General features: G+C 41.8%; 1 long non-coding RNA gene across 2 annotated transcripts in view; it reads left to right on the top strand.

The window, feature by feature from the left end:
* Window positions 1-6,710: 6,710 nt before the first annotated feature.
* LOC114011326 (uncharacterized) overlaps window positions 6,711-12,411 on the top strand; it is a 68,729-nt gene continuing 63,028 nt past the window's right edge. The window contains exon 1 of one of the 2 annotated variants that reach the window (XR_003553180.2): window positions 6,711-6,983. This is a non-coding gene — a long non-coding RNA (uncharacterized LOC114011326). The remainder of the gene's footprint in view (window positions 6,984-12,411) is intronic. The other variant, XR_003553181.2, reaches the window with a different exon arrangement.

The raw sequence follows: 12,411 nt of genomic DNA, 5'->3' as shown, positions 1-12,411 counted from the left end.
GTGGAGCATCAGCTCCAGAAATCGTGTTCTACCTTAAGCAATCTGATTTGCGGAGCTGTAGTCCTAGTGAAGTACCAGACCAGCCAAAGTTTCTGACCTCTGCTTCCCCTCCCTTGAAGGTACAAGGGGCCCCTGAGCTCTCATATAATTTGCTGCCCCTGTGTCACGTTTGTTTCCTAGCAGGACAGCTGCAGAGCTCTCAGTTGAGCAAGACCTGTTGGCGTGCACATCCATTTTCCCATTAGCTTTCTATGAGAAAAGTGCAGCTTTGGTTGGCAAGTGCTGGCCAGAGTCCTGGTGCTCCAATTCCCTCCCTCTGTGCACGAGAGGCCTGGCCTGCAGCCACGTTCTCACATTCCCCAGGCAAGGGAGAACTACTGACCTGGGAGAAAATGCTGGCTACAGACCTGGCTTCCAATGCCTTTTCCATGAGAGAAGATTACTTGAGGCCAGGTCATTCCTATTCTGTATTAAAAATAAGATCTAAAAAGTACAGTTTTATTTATTTACAAATGGTCTAAAATAGAATCCTTTGGATATGTGTAGCACTCCCATCTCTGCATCAGAAAGCACTTCGTAAAGCATTGAATTAATTAAGCTTAAGATACACTCAGGGGATACAGAACTATTTATTATTACCCATATTTTAAAGTTGAGGAAATGGAGACAGAAAGAGAGTAAGGGACTGGTGTGAGCATGCAGACCGAGTCATTTGTCAACTCAGAAATTGAACTTAAATTCAAGATTCTATATCCTTTCCTGCTTGCAGCTAGAATTGGGTAGAAAATGGTGGGTTTAATCTGTGAAAGCACATGGCCCTTTCTATTGTAAATAAATAATCAACATTTTTAAGCAGAACATTTTCTAGGCTGGATTATATCTAAATTTTTCTATAATGGTCCTCATAAACATCATTCAGTTCTTTGGTATCCATAAATCTGAAGTGTGTGTGTTTGGCTAGGTGCTGAGAGGGGAGGTGGAGGTACAGCTTCCCTCAGTTCTAAATAATAGAACCCTGTTCCTGGTAATAAAACCAAACCAGATGAAAGTTTATGCAGGTCCAGAAAATTCAGTTAAGACCATTCATTGGTGAATATGGAAATAGCGGATGCTTATTTTCTCTTATACGTTCAAATCCTAACTTGCTTACTTCCCAAGAGCTACCTTCTCCTAATGACTTTCCTTCTTCGCTCATGCTGGTTTCAAGAATTAAAGTAAGCTCTTTTTGGCATGCTTATCATTGCTTGTAGTAAAAATCCCCAAGGGTATATAAATTAAAGCTAAAAAAGAGAAGTAGGTTTCCAGTCATCCAAATAGTGAGGTTTCAGAAAAATGTCCCAGAAAGAGTGGTGGTGGCAAGCAGCTTATTATTAGACTGTGCTTGGTAATTTTATGAAAGAGATTTTGTGATGTAGTTTCTATAATAAAGGACCTCAAATTCAACAATTCATGAGATCTTTTCTGCTCCAATGTAATTAACAGAAAATTTTACTGATAAAGCAGGACTTGGGACAGAAGTCAGCTCATTTTCTCAGATCAGAGTTTTCTCAAGTGGATTGGGGGTGCAGTGGTGAGCAGCTGCTCTTGTCTATAAAGTGGATAGAGAGAGACTACATCTAAACCATGGGATCCAAGGGCAAGTGTTAAATTCTGGCTCTGAATGAGCACCCTGGTGATGCCTTGACTATGTGTGAAGGGGAGATAGAGAAGCTCCCTCCCGGAGCCCTACATAAGCTCTGGCTCCTGTGGGCAGTGGGGCAGGGATGCATTCGTGGTGTTCTCCGAGAGCTCCCTCGGGAGCAGCTGGGGAATCACAGTGTGCACTGCAGCCATGAAGATCCCTTGCTGTTTTGGTGCATAAGGAATGAGAAAATACCGTTTTGCATAGTCTCCTTTCTGTACTGTTTTTATACTTGAAGTGTTCTCACTTTTTTGAAACCCTTATAGAATAGCAGTCAGATTAGCATCAGGGAGCTCTGAGCAATATATGAGTTGGAGAAGTTAGGTTCGGTTTCCAAAAGCAAAACTTAAGATTAAAGACGACAGCGTAAGGAACAATGATGTTTGAATTTTTAAATACTAATATTGCCTTAGAGATCTTTCTTTTCATTTTACTAATTAATTGATGTCCTGCCACTAGTGTGTATATGGAAATAAAGCACGTATCAAAGTAAAGATTTGGAGATTATTACCTATTTTAACATACAGTGCTGAAAGTATTAATTTCAGCTAAAAACACTGCTACTTTTCTCACCTTCGTTAGCTTTGTTCATTTGACTTAGCCTAATGTTAGAATGAAGTTAGTCCATGCAAATGACATCATTCTATAATCAGACTTCTACTAATTTAAAATTAATTTCAATTAACTGTTGGAAAAAGGCTTTTTAGTGTCTTCTTTAACTGTGTGTTTCATTTGTGCTGAACTATATATCTCAATTAGAAGAAAAAGTGCTGCCAAATGAGTTGGATTATGGGCTAGACCAAACCTCTAAAATAAGAACTTTAATCCAGATTTTGAATGCTAGAAAGTGTCACATTCCTGTCTCTCTTCATACAAATTCTATGAGTTTGGGGCTCTTCAAGGGAAAATCACTACTCATTGTGAAAAGTATCAGAATCTGGACGGAGTGCTCAGCTTCAGAATTTGGTCCAAATGTGCTAGAAAAATAGGTACCATGAAAAATGCAGTGCTGGCTTAAATATGCCAAAGGTTTGAGAGTTTTAGTGTAATGTTTGGCGTTTTAATCTAACCCTATGGGTCCACTAGTAAATGGTTTTACTTTTCTGTTTCAGGAACATCTGTGTTGTGGTGAAGGGTAGGTGAAGGTAAAAAATGACCTGTATTAATCTAAAGTTCAAAGCCTGAAATGTGCAAGTAGGGGAGAAAAAAGATGTAGTTTTCTCCATGGTAACGTGGATGTGTACGCACCTTTTCATCTATGAAATAGAGAATGGCTTTAAATGCTTTGGAGAATCCTCCCTACTTTGGGAACATTTGGGCTTTCTTTTTGGAGCAGTGGGCACAGATCAGTTGATTGAACCATCTTCCACCATTTCTCATTTTTAACCCTTCATAACTTCAATTCATGTTGGGGGTGTAGAAGTGACACTTTTTTCCCAGCTGGTAGCTTATGTAGCTGAATGCTCCAAAAGTAAATATAATTTCTCTAGCTAAGTGACCTTTCCCTGAGCAAGATCACAGGAGGGATCATGCTGTTACTCTGCATCCTGGAGCTCAGTGAAATATGCTTTTATTGTATGAGAGGACACAATCATCAACACTTCATCTTAGTTTGCAAATAATTCCACCTCTTATGTGCAACTTTCTCTGATGCTACGGTAACTGTCGACGTGCAACTTGGCAGTTTGCACAATGGAAAGCAATAAAGACTTACTGCTAGATTTGGATGCAAAGTTTATATTGTATGTACTGTATAGTGAAACAAACAGAAGGTTCTTTAAGTGCTGTTTTCTTTTGTTCTATGAGGTCTTGAACCACAGTACTGAATGCTAAAGAACCCAAACAGTTTGTGTGCAAGATGTGTTACAAGTTTATTTATACTGGATAAATGTGGGGTGCTTTTGCAGTTACTTGTAGTTATTTCATTTTTCTGTATACCAAGGCATCTGTAAATATAGCAGCTCACCTACATTGGGCAGACTGGCAAGAGCAAGGTGATCTTCCATTCAGGGTATCTGATGGCTTTTTTGCTCAAATACCCCTGCAGCCTACTGGAATGTAAGCTTGGCTGGTAATCATGCTCATTCCCAGCAGAGGAGATGCTGTGGAAGAGCTTTGTTGCTAGCAGCATTAGTTAGCAATGCTGTCTTGTAGTCTCTTCCCTAAGGCTCAGGCTCCCTTTCATTATGCCCCACCACATACCTTCTTGAAAATCCTGGTTGTGCTACTGTTGATTACTTATTCTGAATGAGCCAAAGTGAAGCCACTGGCCAAGGGGGAAGCCCATGTTCCTGGAGTCAGGGGTCCTGAGGCTAAACATCCCAGCAGTGCATAGGCTGATGACAAGAGGCCTGTCTGGCATGGACACAGCCTTGGATTATTCCTCATTTATGTCAAATCTGTTCCAAGAGATGGCTGGCTCCCCCACCATGCTCTGGGAGCCAGCCACTTCTTGGAAAGTAATTTCAATAAAGCCACCATCATCTCTTTTGAGGGGAATATTCCAGCTCATTGGCCTTTTGATTTGAGAATTCAGCTGTTACTTCTGGATTCTCTGCCTTCAAAGAGCTATGCAAGAGGGGCTGGTACATCACATATAGAGACAAAAAGGGGGCATTCATATTCTTCAGCTGTAAGTCTTTTAATAAATCACATGCTTTCATATTACTTTGCTGGTTTTGTCCTATTTTCTGCTTCTTATGTATGTAGCTAATTGCCAAAGCCCCAGAAAAAATAGTTCACTTATATCAAATCTGATCCTCCCATGTGCTGAGCACTTATTAGCTTACAGGCATTTTTCCAATATCACAAAAAGAGATTAATGTAGGGATATTAGTCTGAGGTGTTTTAGTAGCAGCTATCACTGTAATTTCCAAGGCTCCAATAATGAAGACATTACAGGTGAAGCAGGTAGTAACTCTTTGACTTAAGCTCACTTGACACCTCCCACTGTAACATTTTTCAGACCTTTTAACCAAACTTTAATGGTTGGGGTTGCAATTTTCCATTCTACATAGCCTAAGTTGCTTATAACTTCTTTGTGAGAGGGAGACAGGGATGATGAGGTATCATATAAGATAATTCAGCCATTTATGAAAAGGAGTCTGGCCAGGGACACAGTATTAAATGGGGGAGATCCTTCCTGTGGCAAGGTGCACTTTTTTATTTTGCTGTAACAGAGTCATATTTTGCCAACTTATGAGGCCCTAAGTATTTTCTGTTTCTGATCTGGGATGTTCTGGAGTGTGAAAGGAGATGCAAAGCTGGATTTTTCATGTAAAATGTTCTGTGAAATTACTTTGCTTTTTCTATGGTTGGGGGAAGTAAAATGTTTTTTCTTCCTGCTGGAAACTCTGAGCCTCCAACGTCCAGCTGATAAGGTGAGAATTAGAGGAGAATGTAGAATATGGAGATGTTAAATTTCTAACTTACATCTGGATCAATACTTGAAATCAGTTTTTGAATATATAAGTGATGTAATATTAAAAAATAAGGTGTCATTTAATATTTATTGGTTAAAAATATGAAGGATTTTACTGCTTTTCGAGGATGGAATATACCCCACTGGATTAGTGGTAGATCTGAAAAAAATAAAACCAAAGGTGGTATTATGATGAATTACAGTTTATCAAATACCTGGGAAGAAAGTGCTCAAGATACCCAGCACTGACTGATCAACTAGAAAGATGCCTGCAGCTGAATGTTTTTAGGGCTATCCAGGGAGAAAGGAAAAGAGAAGAGTAGAGGTCATTAAAAGTCCTCTTTATAGTTACTTCATTTGCAAATACAAGCAAAACCCCAGGTTGCATCAGGCTGGGCTTTGTCCCATCTGCCCCTCCACCAAAGAGGAATTCATTGCATTACATGGAGGCATTCCTCTTGGTCACTAACCAAAAAGATAATTCTGTCTGAATTTATCATCTTTCACTGCTTTTTCTACTGCTTTCCATCTCCATTGTCAATCACATTTCCAAAAGAAAGATCAGCGCCCTTTAGCTTCCGCAGGTGGGACTGGTTCATTGTGAGATGAGCCCCCTTCAGAGGCCAGGAGCTGCTTCTTCAGTTGCTGCCTGCCATCCTCCATGTGCGAAACGCCAGAGTTCATGAACAGCCATCCAGCTGAAATCTGCTTAATGATTCAATCTGTGCATGAACATTTCTGGTGTAGTTGTAAAGGCTGTCTTTGCAAATGTGTGGTATGTATTTGTTTACTTGGCACAATGCAAGGCCACACAAAGACACCCAAAGTGGTTTCCAGTGGGGCTAATTGGGCCAGGTGGAGCCGTGTAGTAATGTAGCTACGCTTCCCCTGCTACCGCGCTGGCTCTCTTAAAACTAGTTCGGTAGCTCTGTGGGGCATCCTGTTGTGCAGCTCACTCAGGCCCCTGGTGTCCACAGGGTGCCTGGATTAGCAAGAAACAGACCTTTAAAAGACTCATGACCTCCTGCAGGTGTTGGGGAGTGTGAGGTTTCTTCTGCCAGAAAAGTTCAGCTCTCTCCTGGCAGGCTCAACCTGGATGGGGGAAGAGTGGAAATGTTGCCTGGCAAAGCCCTGTGTGGAGAGAAGCAGCTTTTGTTTCTGCTGAGCACTCCAGGAGAGGCTGTCTGATAAACGTCATTGAGGCAGGGAGGGGGGGTTACCCTGGGGAGCTGTAGGCTGTCATTGTATCTGCTGGCCACCTTCAGCATGCCCGCCTCCTCCCTGGTTAGCTTTGGTCACTTTGCAGGTTGTTGCTTGCCGATCCTTTGTTAGATCCCTGGTGGCTGCTAGGCTGGGGTTCATGTGGATGGAGAGCAACCTCCGTGGGATTTCAGCACGTGCTGTGCAAGGCTGCTCTTTAACACAGACAGATGTTGCAGTGGGGAAGGCTGGAAGATAATCTGCCTGTTAACCTCCTGCACACTCTCACTGTGCTGTCTGAGGTCGGAGACAACTAGTAGACAAGACCCGCATTTCACATGGGAATTACTCTTTTCTTATGGGAAACAGGCAGTTTTCTGGCAATCAAACGCAGCCTGACATTTTCACTTCCTCTTTTACTGCTTTAGTGTGAGAAAAGATCATTCTGGCTGAAGGCTACACCATGAAAGAGAGTTGCACTCTCCCCAGTTTTGCAGCCTAACAGTTAAAACTGAGTTATAGGTTTTTTAAATAAAACAGATGCCACTATAAGGTTGAAAACAGAAGCTGATTTAGATGCATGCTTCCTCAGATAACAAACTGCTCCTCTGTAGATGTCTGTCTCTGGTACCTGAAGCTGGGACTCTCAGAATGAATCATATGCATCGGAAACTTGGCAAGGTAAAAGTAATGCTTCTCCTGGACTCTATACTCACAAATGGTACTTTCAGTATATTGTAGCTTTTTTTATTTCTATGTTTTTAAAACTGATTTGTTCATAATATTTTGTGTCTTAAGCTATTACCCCTCCCTTTAATTCCACATGCATTGCTCCCCTGAAAATAAGAAAATGTAAAAGTCAATGCTGTGCTATATAGAGAAGTGTTAACTGAGTGTTAATGAGCTGCCACATCGGCTCCAAGCCATCTCTGTAAGCCAGCACAGTAAAACAGAATTTAAAGGCTATCAAGTCCATTTCATGGCTACAAATCCTGACCATGTTTTGCAGTGAAGTAGATGTGCTTATTATCTGGGTGCCAGTTAAACACTGCCAGCTTAATGTGTGCATGGCGTAAGTTGCCTTTCTGTGTCTGGAGTGATTATTTTACTGTACACACCTCAGCTAGATACTGGTCCTCATCCAGACCACATCTGCAAACTGAAGAATAGGAAAAGCTTTTGGATCAAGAGGAGAGCAGCAAGTGCAGAGACCGCTGGTGCTTGATGTGAAGTAGCTACAGAACACAAGGAGAGAAGGGCTGGCACATGATGGTGGCTAACAGCCTTCAAACACATCTAAAAAGCTCTTTTAGCTCCATGTGGCAGAAACATCTCTTCAACTAAAAGTGAGCCATGGAAATTCTGGAAACAATAGTGAAATCAGAAAGAAGTTCCATTTACAAGCAATGCTCCCTCCACATTACGCTGCTGACTGCCACGTTCACGAGCACAGCCATTCCACAAAGCACTATTGAAGGCAACCATGTGTATATTCTGGTGAATATCTTTTCTATTTGCCTTTTTTATCGAAGTGGGAAGGGCGGAAGTTGTAACTTCACCAGACAGTAGAAGAACAATGGAAGGAAAGATGGTAAAAGAAAGGAGGGCCAAACAAGTTGCTGTTCCTGGCAGCAGGAATTAGTCAGTCAGTGAGCAGGATGGTAGTAATCAACCTTGGATTTCTTTGCAATAGCTCCTCTTCCTTTTTTCTGGATGGTGCTTAGCTAACAGTGATAAACATGTTTGAGGAACCTACATAGGATAAAATTCTCTCTCTTTCATGAGTTAGAAAAAGATGACGAAATCATCTGTTTGGACTCTTCTTTCTGGGGAAGACTAACCAAAATACAGGCACTTGGTGAATTTGATGTAGAGAGCTGTCAAATCTCAGTTTTGTTGTGGTCATCAGGTGGGCATCACTCATAACTGCATCACTGCATTGGGTGGACTGTGGGTACGTGGTGGTGCAGACATAATCTGCTTCCACCCATACCCATTCTAGTAGAGGAAGATCAGGTGAAGATACGTGAGTCAGCCCTATCTGTGCCAGCTTGTTTCCAGAAGCTGTACTGTCTCAGTGAGAGAGGAAGGAAATATTGTATTGGTTCTCTGTGTTAGGATACAGCACATTGTAACTTCTCTGGTCCTTAGCATCTTGGAGATTGCTGTCCTGTGCTTTGTTGCACTGGGTGAGTAAGACTATTGAAGTACCAGGGAGAGCTGAAGGAATTTGTATTTGGACAGTAAGTTGAATGGATCAGGAGCTGAGCTGTAACACGTGTGAGCTGACTTCTCCAACCCACTTAAAGTAAGCAGATGTGGGATGTCTGCTGAGACTCCATGACTCTGTAAATAGCTCTTACGGCTCCATGTCTAATTTAGTTGGCAAATTTTATTCTGGAGGTAGTTTTTTTCTTAGTTCACCTTATGTAGCCAGCAGAAAACTTGTCACTTAACACACCTTTGATGCTACACTGCTAGTTTTACCTCTCTTCAAACTTATTCAGAAATACTTATTCAAACCTTGTTATAAAGCTTGGTTTTTTCTCAGTTTCTTGCTGCATATACAGCAAGAAAATAATACAGATTCAAACACTTTGAGTACGCTTACATGGAGGTGAGATTTAAAAGAAGAGTTGCAAAATCTGAGATGTAAAATCCTAGATAAATGCAATTGCTGAAATTAACAGGTAGGGTGCTTTACCAGTTTGAGTTGAGAAAACAACACTCCATTAAGAAGTCTTCCCAGAAAATGAAGGGTTAATCTTCTTTTCACCTTCTAAGGAAAAAATAATTCCAGCCTGAAGAACCAGTTTTTAATTCTGTGTCAATCAGAGATTTCCTAACAGAAAACAATGATTGAAGATTTCTTGTACACACACTGGAGAAACTGGTATCATCTAGAGAACAGTAAATAAAACACAGTTATCTGCCTTTTAGCCCTTTGGGCTATGATTTTTTCTTAGCATCAAACTATAATTCTCAAATAGTTTAAGAATACAAAATAGTTAAGAGAAAATATTTAAGAACCTTTGTGCATCTTATTGAAAACAGCTGTTTTCAAGGATATGTTTTTATGAATAGGGATAGTTTTATACCTGTGCTTGGACACAGTTCTGAATTAGGACCTCAGGCTCATTTACATAGGAGATTCAACTTAATTAGTCCAAATTCACTTAAAGTGTAAATTGAAAATGGATTAAGCTTTATACGAAGCTTAAGACTACTTTAATTTTGAAAAGTCTTTACAGGGTTAAATATGCTTTAACTAATCTGCTTTAAATTAAGCCTTTAGTTAATTTGGATTAATTTTCCTGAATATCTTTGTGAAGACCAGCTCAGAGTTAGGATCCAGTCCTGCAAATACTCACAGAAATATTTCATATTAAATTAATTATTCCCATGCTTAAAATTAAGAATGTGCGTAATGCTAGGTATGCAGGTAAGGTCAGCACATGCTTAAAGAGCCCTGCGCATCTTTGCAGCAATCTCAAACATCTGATTATGAATGAGTTTTCACCGTGATTGATCAGCTTGTCTAGTATCAGCAAAGAATATATAGTCAGATTCCTTGCTTGCTTTACTGTTTGAATGCATGTACAAATACTTGAGGGACACAGCCCATTTGGTATCGTCTCCAACCTCATTCAGACTGGACCTGGAAAGCTATACTAGAGTATTTGCTGTGTGTTGATTTTGCATTTCCTTCTGATGTTTGTGATAATAGAATGTTTTGTTTCCATATCCTTACTAGCGATGAGTTTATTTAAAATTATTTTTAAAAAAGCAACCTTGTGCCCATGCTCTTGATATGGTTGATATGTTCTTGGCCTGTTTAATTAGTTGGATGGAAAGGATGAGGTCTGCTTCCATTCCAGTCAAATATGAAGTGTTTCTGTTGAAAATGTCCCAACAGAAGGATTCCTGTGAATAATTTTTGGTCCACAGTTTGTCAGTGAGAAGCTGACGTCAAAGAATTTGTTTCTGGTTAGTTCTGCTTTGAACATTAGTAGACATTTTCATGCTTAGGCTTAAAAGGAATGTAAGTTCTGCAGTCAGGTGTCCTAGGAAAATAATTATTTCCCAATTCCAACAGGTGACATAGGAGTCCAGTAAATTAATTTGCTTGCTGGAACGGGGCGAAGCTTCCCTTTCGCTCCTTCAGAAACAGTGGAGAACACGAGGATTCATTCTCTGTGCCCATCTGAAGAGCCCCATGCCTTGAGAAGGGAGAATGTGTACCTGTTCTCAGCAATGCATGTCCCTGACTTTCAGGTTTGGGCTTGTCAATGTTCTCCACATGTTCCTCATATATGCTGGGGAAGTGGGAAGCTCATAGCTGTCTTTAGGACAACCCTGCTCTCCAGGTGGTACGGAGCTGCTGCACTAACCTCAAGGCAAGGAAATTTGCTATCCCAAGCTTTTGGTTGCTCTTGATATTTGTGACAAAGTGGACTCCGGCTTTCTTGCTTGAGGCTACACAGCCTTGCAGTGCACACGCTGCAAAGCAATTAGTGCCCACAAGTAGATACGAGGAGGGAGCTATGGGAAGGACCTGGCAGGCCCCAGTGCCTCCCAGCAGCGAGCTCTGTCAGGGTGGTGAGCTCGGTGCCAAACTGGGCAAGGTGCATACTGCATGGCCTCTGGACTCACTATGTATATCTTTTCTGCCTCTTGAAAGGGACCCTGTGCAAGCTCACCTGGTCAGATCTACCTATCAGTGCGGAGGGTTAAGCTGGAAATATAGCCTCTGGAGGGGTGGGAGGATGCCCTGCAGCACTGTATCCCCAGGTGTTGGAGGCCTGTTACCCTGGTGGACATATCCCAGGCAGGCTGCCTCTGGGCTGCCTGCAGTGCTCTGCACATCTCCCATGGTTTGCCTGTGACACAGACCCACACGGGGCAAGCAGAGGCTGGGAGAGCACACCATGCTCGCGGCCACGCTTGGGGGCAGCCACCAACAGCTGTGGTCCTGTAGACTCCGGGAAGGGGAGAAGGACAGGTCAGGCCTTGCAGGCTGATGGTTTCCTGCAGGTTCTGGCAGTGATGCTGTCTCAGTTTGTATTCAGCTTACAGGTTTTCAGTTCTCCTCACAATGAAAAGGCTAGAAGCCCAGCTAAATGGAGATGCCAGAGTATAGTTGCATAGGAACGATTTTCACAACTATGGGACTGCAGGAGATATATATATTTATTTTTATATATATATTACTCATTATAATGAAATTGTAGCTAGCTGTAGTCTCAGTGAAGCTATCTGGAGTATTTAAAGTCCTGTTCTGGCTGACAAACGCAGTGCAACACTGGCTCTCCAGCGCTTGATGCACTTGATGTGCTGCATGGGAGGGACTCTTGCTGGAGGCTGCTATCCCTTTTGGTTGTTTGGGTAGTTCTTTGCTTTTCTGCCTGCAGTTTTAGTGAGCTGAACGCAGCGTGGACAATACAGAGGTCATATGCAGAGAAACTCGTGCAGGGCAACCAGGAGCAAAGGGTAACAGAGGGAAGGAAAAGTCATTACCATCTGTTTGAGGTAAAAGGGAGGAGGATCTGTGGTGCCTCACTGTCTAGTAAAAGACACGATTTGGCTCTGGTTGATCTTCGTTGTGTGGCTGCCAATGCTGCACCAACTGTGACAGGTAAGATCTTGCCTTCACTCCTGAAATGAGGAGACAGGCCTGCTACTGATGCAGTGAAGCTCAGTGTTTTCTCTCTGGGGTGAGGAGGGAACGAGGAGAGCAAAAGGCAGTTTGCTGCAGCGTGTCTTATGTATGGCCTAATTACTGAGAGCCAGCATCACCAGCACCTCCTTCTGTCATTGTTCACAGCTGCAGAGGCAGACAACCCCAACTATTACTTCTAATACCTGACAGATCACAAACCTACCCAATTTTGCACAAAGTGCATAATAATGTCATAGGCGGATATTGGCAGGAAAGGTATTATGGGATGTTTCAGTTTATGCTTTCTCAACAAAAACACAGATATATATTTGTATACATGCTTATGGTGCTGACTGATAAACAGCATGCATTGTTTCAAAGTAAAGGTTCTCAGGGTGTGTAACAAAATCTGAAGCTCTTCTTTGAGAGTCTATTGATAAGCCACTTAGT

This window comes from Falco peregrinus, chromosome 4 (genome assembly GCF_023634155.1).
Source record: "Falco peregrinus isolate bFalPer1 chromosome 4, bFalPer1.pri, whole genome shotgun sequence".
Classification (NCBI taxonomy): Eukaryota; Metazoa; Chordata; class Aves; order Falconiformes; family Falconidae; genus Falco; species Falco peregrinus.
This window is presented reverse-complemented; position numbering and strand designations above follow the sequence as displayed.